This window comes from Ranitomeya variabilis, chromosome 4, assembly GCF_051348905.1.
Source record: "Ranitomeya variabilis isolate aRanVar5 chromosome 4, aRanVar5.hap1, whole genome shotgun sequence".
NCBI lineage: Eukaryota > Metazoa > Chordata > Amphibia > Anura > Dendrobatidae > Ranitomeya > Ranitomeya variabilis.
In genome coordinates, this window is record NC_135235.1 from 697,498,190 (window position 1) to 697,513,288 (window position 15,099).

Below are 15,099 nucleotides of genomic sequence, written 5' to 3' on the forward strand. Positions count from 1 at the left end.
GAGCTTGCAGACCCTGTCCGCACACAGTCACCGCCCACACTCCGCCCACACTCTTCCCCCCTCCCGAACTGCAGCGTTTCCTCCTCAGTTAAACGGCAGATCTTTTTTACATCTGCGGTTTAGCTGCGGAAGTGCCCGACTCAATGCAAGTCGATGGGTGCAGAAACGCTGCAGCTCCGCACAAAGAATTGACATGCTGCGGAAAAAATAACGCTGCGTTTCTGCGTGATTTTTTCCACAGCATGTGCACAGCGGATTTGGTTTATATAAAAATTCTTACCCAGGTTGAAGCGAAATGGATTGAGTTTCTAGATATCCTGACCCCTAGGGGTCTAAATGAGTTATTATCATTTGCATCTTTTCTATGATTTATTGTGATCTTTTTTTTTCTATAATTTCTGCAGCGGAACTGATTGTGTGATCTTTCACAGACATTGGAACTACAGACGTATCTTTCATCTTATCTTTACAATTGGCTGATGGTGCTAGCGACATCTAGATATCTGAACATGTGATTTATGCACTGTGTCATTAGGAAATTTTAGTATCCACTTATGGCATATATGTGTGACGTTTTTAAATAGTATAGGTCTAAGATTGATGTGTTTTTTTGATCAATTATGCCAACTGATTGTAACATTATGGCACCGAAATGGTTACTTGGATCCTACATTGGTGGCACAGTGGTTGTGCGCATGCGTACTGCTACTTCCGCCCCCTGGTGTACATCGACACGTCTCTTTGTCTTGCTCGTATGCACAGGGACAATTCCCCTCTCCGCGCAGTAACACATGACGTCGAGATGTACCTTCCAGGACCTAGGGGACGCGCTGCGCATGCGCCGCTTCTAACCGCACTGATTGGCCTCAATTGTACCATGTGACTCCCCATGTGACCATAAAAGGTCCTTGCTGCTATATTTCTGTATTTCCCCCTGATAAAGCGGTGGATTGAACACGCAAAACACGCATCGGGGTCATCTAACACTGGCCTAGGGTCTCCCCTGCTTCTGCCCGTGGTAAGTTTTCTCCTTCCTTAACCCCTTCATGACCCAGCCTATTTTGGCCTTAATGACCTTGCCGTTTTTTGCAATTCTGACCAGTGTCCCTTTATGAGGTAATAAGTCAGGAACGCTTCAATGGATCCTAGCGATTCTGAGATTGTTTTTTCGTGACATATTGGGCTTCATGTTAGTGGTTAATTTAGGTCGATAATTTCTGAGTTTATTTGTGAAAAAAATGGAAATTTGGCTAAAATTTTGAAAATTTCGCAATTTTTACATTTTGAATTTTTATTCTGTTAAACCAGAGAGTTATGTGACACAAAATAGTTAATAAATAACATTTCCCACATGTCTACTTTACATCAGCACAATTTTGGAAACAAATTTTTATTTTGCTAGGAAGTTATAAGGGTTAAAATTTGACCAGTGATTTCTCATTTTTACAACAAAATTTACAAAACCATTTTTTTTTAGGGACCACCTCACATTTGAAGTCAGTTTGAGGGTTCTATATGGCTGAAAATACCCAAAAGTGACACCATTCTAAAAACTGCACCCCTCACGGTGCTCAAAACCACATTCAAGAAGTTTATTAACCCTTCAGGTTCTTCACAGCAGCAGAAGCAACATGGAAGTAAAAAATGAACATTTAACTTTTTAGTCACAAAAATGATCTTTTAGCAACAATTTTTTATTTTCCCAAGGGTAAAATGAGAAACTGGACCACGAACGTTGTTGTCCAATTTGTCCTGAGTACGCTGATACCTCATATGTGGGGGGGAACCACTGTTTGGATGCACAACAAGGCTCGGAAGGGAAGGAGTGCCATTTGACTTTTTCAATGAAAAATTGGCTCCAATCTTTAGCGGACACCATGTCGTGTTTGGAGAGCCCCCATGTGCCTAAACATTGGAGCTCCCCCACAAGTGACCCCATTTTGGAAACTAGACCCCCCCAAGGAACTTATCTAGAAGCATAGTGAGCACTTTAAGCCCCCAGGTGCTTCACAAATTGATCCGTAAAAATGAAAAAGTACTTTTTTTTCACAAAAAAATTATTTTAGCCTCAATTTTTTCATTTTCACATGGGCAACAGGATAAAATGGATCCTAAAATTTGTTGGACAATTTCTCCTGAGTACACCGATACCTCACATGTGGGGGTAAACCACTGTTTGGGCACATGGTAAGGTTTGGAAGGGAAGGAGCACCATTTGACTTTTTGAATGAAAAATTATCTCCATCGCTAGCGAACACCATGTCACGTTTGGAGAGCCCCTGTGTGCCTAAACATTGGAGCTACCCCACAAGTGACCCCATTTTGGAAACTAGACCCCCCAAGGAACTTATCTAGAAGCATAGTGAGCACTTTAAACCCTCAGGTGCTTCACAAATTGATCAGTAAAAATGAAAAAGTACTTTTTTTTTCACACAAAATTTCTTTTAGCCTCAATTTTTTCATTTTCACATGGGGAACAGGATAAAATGGATCCTAAAATTTGTTGGGCAATTTCTCCTGAGTACGACGATACCTCATATGTGGGGGTAAACCACTGTTTGTGTGCACGGCAAGGCTCGGAAGGGAAGGCACGTCATTTGGCTTTTTGAATGGAAAATTAGCTCCAATCATTAGCGGACACCATGTCGCGTTTGGAGAGCCCCTGTGTGCCTAAACATTGGAGCTCCCCCACAAGTGACCCCATTTTGGAAACTAGACCTCCCAAGGAACTAATCTAGATGTGTGGTGAGCACTTTGAACCCCCAAGTGCTTCACAGAAGTTTATAACGCAGAGCCATGAAAATAAAAAATAATCTTTCTTTTCTCAAAAATGATTTTTAGCCCACAATTTTTTATTTTCCCAAGGGTAACAGGAGAAATTGGACGCCAAAAGTTGTTGTCCAATTTCTCCTGAGTACGCTGATACCCCACATGTGGGGGTAAACCACTGTTTTGGCACACGTCAGGGTTCTGAAGGGAAGTAGTGACGTTTTGAAATGCAGACTTTGATGGAATGCTCTGTGGGCATCAGGTTGCGTTTGCAGAGCCCCTGATGTGCCTAAACAGTAGGACCTCCCCACAAGTGACCCCATTTTGGAAACTACACCCCCAAGGGAACTTATCTAGATGTGAGGTGAGCACTTTGAACCCCCAAGTGCTTCACAGAAGTTTATAACGCAGAGCCGTGAAAATAATAAATGTGTTTCCTTTCCTCAAAAATATTTTTTTAGCCCAGAATTTTTTAATTTTCCCAAGGGTAACAGGAGAAATTTGACCCCAAAAGTCGTTGTCCAGTTTCTCCTGAGTACGCTGATACCCGATATCTGGGGGTAAACCACTGTTTGGGCACATGCCGGGGCTCGGAAGGGAAGTAGTGACGTTTTGGAATGCAGACTTTGATGGAATGGTCTGCGGGCATCATGTTACATTTGCAGAGCCCCTGATGTGCCTAAACAGTAGAAACCCCCCACAAGTGACCCCATTTTGGAGACTAGACCCCCCAAGGAACTTATCTAGATGTGTGGTGAGCACGTTCAACCCCCAAGTGCTTCACAGAAGTTTACAACGCAGAGCCGTGAAAATAAAAAATCATTTTTCTTTCCTCAAAAAAGATGTTTTAGCAAGCAATTTTTTATTTTCACAAGGGTAACAGGAGAAATTGGACCCCAATATTTGTTGCCCAGTTTGTTGTGAGTATGCTGGTACCCCATATGTGGGGGTAAACCACTGTTTGGGCGCACGTCAGGGCTCGGAAGGGAAGTAGTGACATTTGAAATGCAGACTTTGATGGAATGGTCTGCGGGCGTCACGTTGTATTTGCAGAGCCCCTGATGTGCCTAAACAGTAGAAACCCCCCACAAGTGACCTCATTTTGGAAACTAGACCCCCCAAGGAATTTATCTAGATGTGTGGTGAGCACGTCCAACCCCCAAGTGCTTCACAGACGTTTACAACGCAGAGCCGTGAAAATAAAAAATCATTTTTCTTTCCTCAAAAAAGATGTTTTAACAAGCAATTTTTTATTTTCACAAGGGTAACAGGAGAAATTGGACCCCAATATTTGTTGCCCAGTTTGTTGTGAGTATGCTGGTACCCCATATGTGGGGGTAAACCACTGTTTGGGCGCACGTCAGGGCTCGGAAGGGAAGTAGTGACATTTGAAATGCAGACTTTGATGAAATGGTCTGCGGGCATCACGTTGCATTTGCAGAGCTTCTGATGTGCCTAAACAGTAGAAACACCCCACAAGTGACCCCATTTTGGAAACTAGACCTCCCAATGAACTTATCTAGATGTGTAGTGAGCACTTTCAACCCACAAGTGCTTCACAGAAGTTTATAACGCAGAGCCGTGAAAATAAAAAATAATTGTTCTTTCCTCAAAAATTATGTTTTAGCAAGTAATTTTTTATTTTTGCAAGGGTAACAGGAAAAAATTAGACCCCAACAGTTGTTGCCCAGTTTGTGGGGGTAAACCACTGTTTGGGCGCACATCGGGACTTGGAAGGGAGGGAGCACCATTTGACTTTTTGAACGCAAGATTGACTGGAATCAATGGTGGCGCCATGTTGCGTTTGGAGACCCCTGATGTGCCTAAACAGTGGAAACCCCTCAATTCTAACTTCAACACTAACCCCAACACACCCCTAACCCTAATCCCAACTGTAGCCATAACACTAATCACAACCCTAACCCCAACACACCCCTAACCACAACCCTAACCCCAACACACCCGTAACCCTAATCCCAACCCTAACCCTAATCCCAACCCTAACCCTAATCCCAACCCTAACCACAACTGTAACCCCAACACACCCCTAACCCTATCCGTAACCCTAACCACAAGCCTAATCTTAACCCTATTTCCAACCCTAACCCTAATTCCAACCCTAACTCTAATTCCAACCCTAACCCTAAGGGTATGTGCCCACGTTGCGGATTCGTGTGAGATTTTTCCGCACGATTTTTGAAAAATCCGCAGGTAAAAGGCACTGCATTTTACCTGCGGATTTACAGCAGATTTCCAGTGTTTTTTTGTGCGGATTTCACCTGCGGATTCCTATTGAGGAACAGGTGTAAAACGCTGCGGAATCCGCACAAAGAATTGACATGCTGCGGAAAATACAACGCGTTTTTGCACGGAATTTTCCGCACCATGGGCACAGCGGATTTGGTTTTCCATAGGTGTACATGGTACTGTAAACCTGATGGAAAACTGCTACGAATTCGCAGCTGCCAATCCGCTGCGGATCCGCGGCCAATTCGCTGCCAATCCGCTGCAGATCCGCGGCCAATCCGCTGCAGATCCACAGCCAAATCCGCACTGTGTGCACATGCCCTAACCCTACCCCTAACCCTACCCCTAGTTCTAACCCTAGTTCTAACCCTAACCCTAGTGGAAAAAGAAAAAAAATATATTTTCTTTTTTTTATTATTGTCCCTACCTATGGGGGTGATAAAGGGGGGGGTCATTTACTGTTTTTTTTATTTTGATCACTGTGATAGGTTTTATCACAGTGATCAAACTATACCTGGAACTAATCGGCCGGCAGATTTGGCGGGTGCACTGCGCATGCGCCTGCCATTTTGGAACATGGCGGCGCCCATGGAGAAGACGGATGGACACCGGGAGCCTCGGTAAGTATAAAGGGGTGGAGATTGGGGCACAGGGGGGGCGTCGGAGCACGGGGGGGTGCCATAGGAGGACGGGGGAGTGGACAGGAGGACGGGGGAGCGGAGCACAAGACGGAGGGGAGCCGACCACAGATCGGTGGCTTGGGGGGGCGATCGGTGGGGTGGGGGGTCACATTAGTGTTTCCAGCCATGGCTGATGATATTGCATCATCGGCCATGGCTGGATTGCAATATTTCACCAGTTTTTTAGGTGAAATATTACAAATCGCTCTGATTGGCAGTTTCACTTTCAACAGCCAATCAGAGCGATCGTAGCCACGGGGGGGTGAAGCCACCCCCCCTGGGCTGAAGTACCACTCCCCCTGTCCCTGCAGATCGGGTGAAATTGGAGTTAACCCTTTCACCCGATCTGCAGGGACGCGATCATTCCATGACGCCACATAGGCGTCATGGGTCGGATTGGCACAGGTTTTCATGACGCCTACGTGGCGTCATGGGTCGGGAAGGGGTTAAGGTTTTTTTTAATTTTTTGACTGGATGTAGTGACTTGAATATCCCTTGTTGGAGGAGTTCTCTTACCATGCTCCATATTATTGCACAAGCACTTTAGACTAAGGGTACTGTCTCACAGTGGCACTTTGGTCGCTACAACGGCACGATCCGTGACGTTCCAGCGATATACTTACGATCTCGCTGTGTCTGACACGCTACTGCGATCAGGGACCCCGCTGAGAATCGTACGTCGTAGCAGATCGTTTGAAACTTTCTTTTGTCGTCAAGTTTCCCGCTGTTGCGGCATGATCGCATCGTGTAACAAAGGTGTGCACGATATTGTATACGATGTGCGCACAGTAACCAATGGCTTCTACATCGCAAATACGTCATGAAATTATCGCTCCAGCGCCGTGCATTGCGAAGTGTGACCGCAGTCTACGACGCTGGAGCAATAATGGAGCGACGCTGGATCGTCACGGATCGTGCCGTCGTAGCGACCAAAGTGCCACTGTGAGACGGTACCCTAATACTACTGGTTATTATCAATCGGGCAGTTGCAATTAGTGGCCCCCTGGCTTTTTTGTCTCTTTTTCTGTTGATGTATCATTTTTCATGGTTGTTTTTGGTGATAATTTGTGGTTATTTGGTATTTTTGAACTTTCAATAAAATATATTTTTACTTAGTGTACCTGGTTACTCTTGTTCCTCCTGTTATATATATATATATATATATATATATATATATATATATATATATATATATATATATATGTTGCATGTATGTAGCATGTTGCATGCATGTAGCATGTATGTAGCATGTTGCATGTATGTAGCATGTTGCATGTATGTAGCATGTTGCATGTATGTAGCATGTTGCATGTATGTAGTATGTTGCATGCATGTTGCATGCATGTAGTATGTTGAATGTATGTCGTATGTATGTTGCATGCATGTAGTATGTTGCATGTATGTAGTATGTTGCATGTATGTAGTATGTTGCATGTATGTAGTATGTTGCATGTATGTGGTATGTTGCATGTATGTAGTATGTTGTATGTATATAGTATGTTGCATGTATGTAGTATGTTGCATATATGTAGCATGTTGCATATATGTAGCATGTTGCATATATGTAGCATGTTGCATATATGTAGCATGTTGCACGTATGTAGCATGTTGCATGTATGTAGTATGTTGCATGTATGTAGTATGTTGCATGTATGTAGTATGTTGCATGTATGTAGTATGTTGCATGTATGTAGCATGTATGTAGCATGCATGTAGTATGTTGCATGTATGTCGTATGTATGTTGCATGTATGTCGTATGTTGCATGTATGTCGTATGTTGCATGTATGTCGTATGTTGCATGTATGTCGTATGTTGCATGTATGTAGTATGTTGCATGTATGTAGTATGTTGCATGTATGTAGTATGTTGCATGTATGTATGTTGCATGTATGCAGTATGTATGTTGCATGTATGTAGTATGCATGTTGCATGTATGCAGTATGTATGTTGCATGTATGTAGTATGCATGTTGTATGTATGTTGTATGTAATATTTTGTATGTTTGTTTTTTTTAAAAACATTCAACACATTAGCCGGATGATGGGACTACTACTGTCCCATCATTGGCTAATGTGTCAATCACTGTCACTGTAGCAGGCATAGCCTGATGGGACTTATAGTCCCATTGGATGATGCCTGCACACACACATGAACACACACACCTGGACAGGCCGCAGACCCCTCGGACAGCCCGTAGACCACCTGGACAGCCTGCAGACCACCCGGACAGCCAGCAGTAGTGCCGGCACGGAGAGCCCGCAGACCACCCGGACAGCCCGCAGACCACCCGGACAGCCCGCAGACCCAGCACAGAGAGGCCGCAGACCCGGCACGGATAGGCTGCAGACCCCCGGACAGCCTGCAGACCCAGCACGAAGAGCTTGCAGACCCTGCCCGCCCACACACATGCACACAGTCACCGCCCACACTCCGCCCACACTCTTCCCCCCTCCCGAAATGCAGCGTTTCCTCCTCAGCTAAACCGCAGATCTTTTTTTACATCTGTGGTTTTGCTGCGGAAGTGCCCGACTCAATGCAAGTCAATGGGTGCAGAAACGCTGCAGTTCTGCAGAAAGAATTGACATGCTGCGGAAAAAACACCGCTGCGTTTCCACGCGTTTTTTTCTGCAGCATGTGCACAGCAGATTTGGTTTTCCATAGGTTTACATGGTTCTGTAGACCGCATGGAAAACTGATGCAGATCCGCAGCGTCAAAAACGCTGCGGATCCGCGGTAAAAACCGCAACGCGTGAACATGGCCTTAGAGAGAATGTCAAGTGCGGAATATCAGGGTGTAATAAGAGCAGACAAGACATTGGTTGGTGAGCACAGAAGGCGATTTACTTCTCCCAGTGTTAATGAAGTAGCTATTGTAATGGTTGGACGGGACTTTCTAAGCCGAGATATAATTATTCAGCGACGAAGTGAAAATCTTTAGCTTTTTACAGAAACACATAGATCATATGATGCTCCGCAATGATTTAAAGGGAACCTGTCAGCAGGATTGTGCACAGTAACCTACACACAGTGTCAGGTCGGCATCATTATACTGATTACAATGATACCTGGTGATGAAATCCGTCTTGTGGTTGTTGTTTAATCTTTATTTACAATTTTCAGTTAATGAGATTCTCGTGCTTCGGGGCGGTCTGTGAGCGGGGCTCTTTGTGTGGTGCTCTGTTTACATATTACATAAAATGATTAAATGGGTATTATAGATGAAGGAGAAGCTATGTGCAACATGAAGGGATAAGGAAAAGGGAACCAAACACTAGGGAAGTGGAGACCCCTAGACAGATCTAATGTCACCCTGTCTGCCCTATTGTCCCAACATAGGTTCCGCTGAGCAGGATACCTAATCCCTGCCTGACCCTGGCAATAAGCCCTACATCGGGAAGGACAGGGTGAGCGCTAGACAATCCCAAAACCGCTAAAGACAGCTAAGACACAAAACAAGGGGAAACCTAGCTTGAGTAGACTCAGAGAAACACCGTCATCCTTCAAACTCCAAAGAGGACACCTCACCAGGGACGTGCAAATAGAAATATCACCCACGCTTGCCAGAAGCAACTATATCACACTCAGGTCCAGGTGTGGCCATTAGCACCGGGGAGGTGGCCACTCGTCTGCAAATCAAACTACTGAGACCTTCTGCAGTGGATGCAGTGTAACGGTCTGCAGCCTCTGACACATCCGTCTCCCAGTTATTGGCTGAGGATGTTTGCAGACGAGCAGGTGCTGCCCCTGTGATAGGCCGGAGCGCGCCCGGAGCACACTGCCAGGAGACCTGCGCCACACAACCGACTAGACGTCATCTCAGCGTCCAACTTGAAAATGGACAAGATTATTTCACTACCAACAATGCAGAGGAAAGAGCGGCTCCACCACCTACCACAACAGAACTATAGATGGAGGCGCACGGCTCAGTCAGCACTAGGACTGCCCTGAATCCAGCGCTCTTGGAATCTCCCATCTGTAATATCACTAAGATCTATGAAAGATCTGGGGGATCCAATCACTTAATGGGGGGAATTGTTCCACTTTTTGCAATGTTACCTGTTCTTAAAGGATCAACACCAGCAGAGGAGCTGAATGGCTGCTCTGTGCGCACAGGACCTGTGATGAGGTCACAGGAGGGGAGGAGTCAGGGGTCACATGATCAGGGGCCTCAGTGTATGCAGCACTCTGCTGTGCTGGTTGTCATGGTGCTGAATGAGGGGAAGTTTATGTGTGGGGTCAGGAGGGGTTTACAGTGCGGATGTAGCAGAGCCGTGTGTGTGTTCATGAGGTGTACGGAGCAGAGCCGCGTGTGTATGAGGTGTATAGAGCAGAACATGTATAACACGTGAACATTGTGATGTTTCGGTGACCTTTCTCAGACACTTGCTGGATGGGGGCGCTGCGGGCGGGAATATCTTATAGGACGCTGCACAATTTATAAAGCAATTTCTGGAGAATGAGGCGACCCCCAGAATGTGGCAGGAGATCTCGCTTCCGAGGCTCCAGTTGAATCACTGTTTGTATTCAGGATTACAAATCTGGAATAATGTGCAGCTGCCAGAACACACACACACACACACACACACACACACACACACACACACACACACACACACACACACACACACACACACACACACACACACACACACACACACACACACACACACACACACACACACACACACACACACACACACACACACACACACACACACACACACACACTCTTTGACAGTCCTCAGGAAATCCATCTGGGCGGTCATCCGTCTGGAATATCAGAGAAGCAACACCAAGACAGAGAACCCCTGGAAGATTACCTACACTGCATGGGCATCCCCAATTATGCAGGTATCAGCACACTGTACGTGTACAGGTACCCCGATTTTGGTATCTGTCTTAGTCATGTTTCTCTGGTCTTGTATAGTGATTTACACTATGTAGTAACTCTAGTTTCACACAGACCTTCAAGTGGCCACTTTTCAAGGTTGGATGAAACTGAGATATCATGGAGTCATCAGGCGAGGGGCCATAAACCCCTAGAAAATAAAAGCCACAAATATTTAGATCAAACCACCACAGGCATAGTTTCAGTAAACCTTAATGTTTTACAATGACAAACAGCAAACATATAGAGACTTAGTGTACTGTCACACAATGGCACTTTGATCGCTACGACGGCACGATCCGTGACGTTCCAGCGATACCCATACGATATCGTAGTGTCTGACATGCTACTGCGATCAGGGACCCTGCTGAGAATCGTACGTCGTAGCAGAACGTTTGAAACTTTCTTTCGTCGTCTAGTGTCCCGCTGTGGCAGCATGATTGCATCGTGTGACAAAGATGTGCACGATATTGTATACGATGTGCACATAGTAACAATGGCTTCTACATCGCAAATACGTCATGAAATTATCGCTACAGCGCCGTGCATTGCAAAGTGTGACCGCAGTCTACGACGCTGGAGCTATAATCACACGACGCTGCAACGTCACGGATCGTGCCGTCGTAGTGACCAAAGTGCCACTGTGTGACAGTACCCTTAGAACTGTTTGTGAAGTGAGTAAACAAACATTTATCAAGATTGTGTCACTATGAGCATTGTTTGTCACATCTGTAAATGTTTTACAAGAAATACAGCTATGTGTTGTCTGAATGTATTCGGTATACAGTATTTTAATCTTGTTTACAAATTGCCATTTGTATGTTCGCCATTTGTACATTTGAGGCAGCCAAAGTTATGGCTCTGAAGGAGACAAACTGATATAGTGGACAAAGCTATATTTTTAATTCACTACAGAGCCAAACTAACAGCATTGTTTTATCAACTTTATATGAAGTGTGATGTGTCTAATGTGAGCAACCAGACAACACAAAAAGGAGCTTTTTAAGGGATCTCTTTAACCCCTTACTGACATCGGACGGAATAGTACGTCCGATGTCAGCTCCCCTGCTTTGATGCAGGGCTCCGCGGTGAGCCCGCATCAAAGCCGGGACATGTCAGCTGTTTTGAACAGCTGACATGTGCCTGCAATAGCGGCGGGTGAAATCGCGATTCACCCGCCGCTATTAACTAGTTAAATGCCGCTGTCAAACGTAGATGGGATGGGGGCGCTGCGGGCGGGAATATCTTATAGGACGCTGCACAATTTATAAAGCAATTTCTGGAGAATGAGGCGACCCCCAGAATGTGGCAGGAGATCTCGCTTCCGAGGCTCCAGTTGAATCACTGTTTGTATTCAGGATTACAAATCTGGAATAATGTGCAGCTGCCAGAACACACACACACACACACACACACACACACACACACACACACACTCTTTGACAGTCCTCAGGAAATCCATCTGGGCGGTCATCCGTCTGGAATATCAGAGAAGCAACACCAAGACAGAGAACCCCTGGAAGATTACCTACACTGCATGGGCATCCCCAATTATGCAGGTATCAGCACACTGTACGTGTACAGGTACCCCGATTTTGGTATCTGTCTTAGTCATGTTTCTCTGGTCTTGTATAGTGATTTACACTATGTAGTAACTCTAGTTTCACACAGACCTTCAAGTGGCCACTTTTCAAGGTTGGATGAAACTGAGATATCATGGAGTCATCAGGCGAGGGGCCATAAACCCCTAGAAAATAAAAGCCACAAATATTTAGATCAAACCACCACAGGCATAGTTTCAGTAAACCTTAATGTTTTACAATGACAAACAGCAAACATATAGAGACTTAGTGTACTGTCACACAATGGCACTTTGATCGCTACGACGGCACGATCCGTGACGTTCCAGCGATACCCATACGATATCGTAGTGTCTGACATGCTACTGCGATCAGGGACCCCGCTGAGAATCGTACGTCGTAGCAGAACGTTTGAAACTTTCTTTCGTCGTCTAGTGTCCCGCTGTGGCAGCATGATTGCATCGTGTGACAAAGATGTGCACGATATTGTATACGATGTGCACATAGTAACAATGGCTTCTACATCGCAAATACGTCATGAAATTATCGCTACAGCGCCGTGCATTGCAAAGTGTGACCGCAGTCTACGACGCTGGAGCTATAATCACACGACGCTGCAACGTCACGGATCGTGCCGTCGTAGTGACCAAAGTGCCACTGTGTGACAGTACCCTTAGAACTGTTTGTGAAGTGAGTAAACAAACATTTATCAAGATTGTGTCACTATGAGCATTGTTTGTCACATCTGTAAATGTTTTACAAGAAATACAGCTATGTGTTGTCTGAATGTATTCGGTATACAGTATTTTAATCTTGTTTACAAATTGCCATTTGTATGTTCGCCATTTGTACATTTGAGGCAGCCAAAGTTATGGCTCTGAAGGAGACAAACTAATATAGTGGACAAAGCTATATTTTTAATTCACTACAGAGCCAAACTAACAGCATTGTTTTATCAACTTTATATGAAGTGTGATGTGTCTAATGTGAGCAACCAGACAACACAAAAAGGAGCTTTTTAAGGGATCTCTTTAACCCCTTACTGACATCGGACGGAATAGTACGTCCGATGTCAGCTCCCCTGCTTTGATGCAGGGCTCCGCGGTGAGCCCGCATCAAAGCCGGGACATGTCAGCTGTTTTGAACAGCTGACATGTGCCTGCAATAGCAGGGGGTGAAATCGCGATTCACCCGCCGCTATTAACTAGTTAAATACCGCTGTCAAACGCAGACAGCGGCATTTAACTACCGCATCCGGCCGGGCGGCTGGAAATGACGTCATCACCGACCCCCGTCACATGATCGGAGGTCGGCGATGCTTCTGAATGGTAACCATAGAGGTCCTTGAGACCTCTATGGTTACTGATCGCCGGTAGCTGTGAGCACCACCCTGTGGTCGGCGCTCACAGCACACCTGCATTTCTGTTGTATGGCAGCGATCTTATGATCGCTGCTACATAGCAGAGCCGATCGGGTTGTGCCTGCTTCTAGCCTCTCATGGAGGCTATTGAAGCATGGCAAAAGTAAAAAAAAAAAAAAAAAGTTTAAATCACCCCCCTTTCGCCCCAATCAAAATAAATCAATAAAAAAAAATCAAACCCACACATTTTTGGTATCGCCGTGTTCAGAATCGCCCGATCTATCAATAAAAAAAGCATTAACCTGATCGCTAAACGGCGTAATGAGAAAAAAAATCGAAACGCCAGAATTACGTTTTTTTGGTCGCTGCGACATTGCATTAAAATGCAATAACGGGCGATCAAAAGAACGTATCTGCACCAAAATGCTATCATTAAAAACACCAGCTCGGCACACAAAAAATAAGCCCTCAACAGACCCCAGATCTTGAAAAATGGAGACGCTACGAGTATCGGAAAATGGCGCAATTTTTTTTTTTTTTTTTAGCAAAGTTTGGAATTTTTTTTCACCACTTAGGTAAAACATAACCTAGCCATGTTAGGTGTCTATGAACTCGTAATGACCTGGAGAATCATAATGGTTAGTTTTAGCATTTAGTGAACCTAGCAAAAAAGCCAAGCAAAAAAACTGTGTGGGATTGCACTTTTTTTGCAATTTCACCGCACTTGGAATTTTTTTCCCGTTTTCTAGTACACGACATGGTAAAACCAATGATATCGTTCAAAAGTACAACTCGTCCCGCAAAAAATAAGCCCTCACATGGCCATATTGACGGAAAAATAAAAAAGTTATGGCTCTGGGAAGGAGGGGAGCGAAAAACGAAAACGAAAAAATTGAAAAAGCTCCCGGTGTGAAGGGGTTAAGGTACGCAAATGTTATAAAGTCAAGGATGTGATTACACCAATGTGAGGTACCTTTTTAAAAAATATATTATTGCCATCACAGCCCCCCTTCCCCAAACTTCACCAGCCTATTACAGTACAAAGCACGTTCACCCTGGTGATCTAGTGGCAGTTAAACAAGAGACATTGCAGGAGACAGAGTTAAGAAGTAAGCCCAATGTAGTGGTGTGGGTCACTGAGACTTAAAATGGAGTGCATGAGCTGCCAAACAATTCCCCAATGGGGTACCTTTTTTAAAAATAGACTAGTGCCATCGCAGGCCCCTTGCCCAAAATTCACCGGCCTATAACAGTACTGAGCACATTCACCCTGGTCATCTAGTGGCAGTTAAAGGAGACATTGCAGGAGACAGAGTTAAGAAGTAAGCCCAATGTAGTGGTGTGGGTCACAGACTTAAAATGGAGTGCACGAGCTGCCAAACAATTCCTCAATGGGGTACCTTTTTTAAAAATAAACTAGTGCCATCGCAGGTCCCTTTCCCAAAATTCACCGGCCTATAACAGTACAAAGCACGTTCACCCTGGTGATCTAGTGGCATGTAAAGGACACAATGCAGGAGACAGAGTTAAGAAGTAGGCCCAATGTAATGTAATGCTCAATTCCCCAATGTGG

General features: G+C 44.9%; 1 protein-coding gene across 2 annotated transcripts in view; it reads right to left on the reverse strand.

Annotated features, from left to right (window-relative positions):
* Positions 1-9,844, reverse strand: part of LOC143767749 (uncharacterized) — a 34,414-nt gene extending 24,570 nt beyond the window's left edge. The window contains exon 1 of one of the 2 annotated variants that reach the window (XM_077256270.1): positions 9,755-9,844. The gene's annotated coding sequence lies outside the window, so the exon portion shown is untranslated. Of the gene's footprint in view, positions 1-8,763; positions 9,199-9,754 lie in introns of those variants that run through there. The other variant, XM_077256271.1, reaches the window with a different exon arrangement.
* Between the last annotated feature and the right edge of the window lie 5,255 nt (positions 9,845-15,099).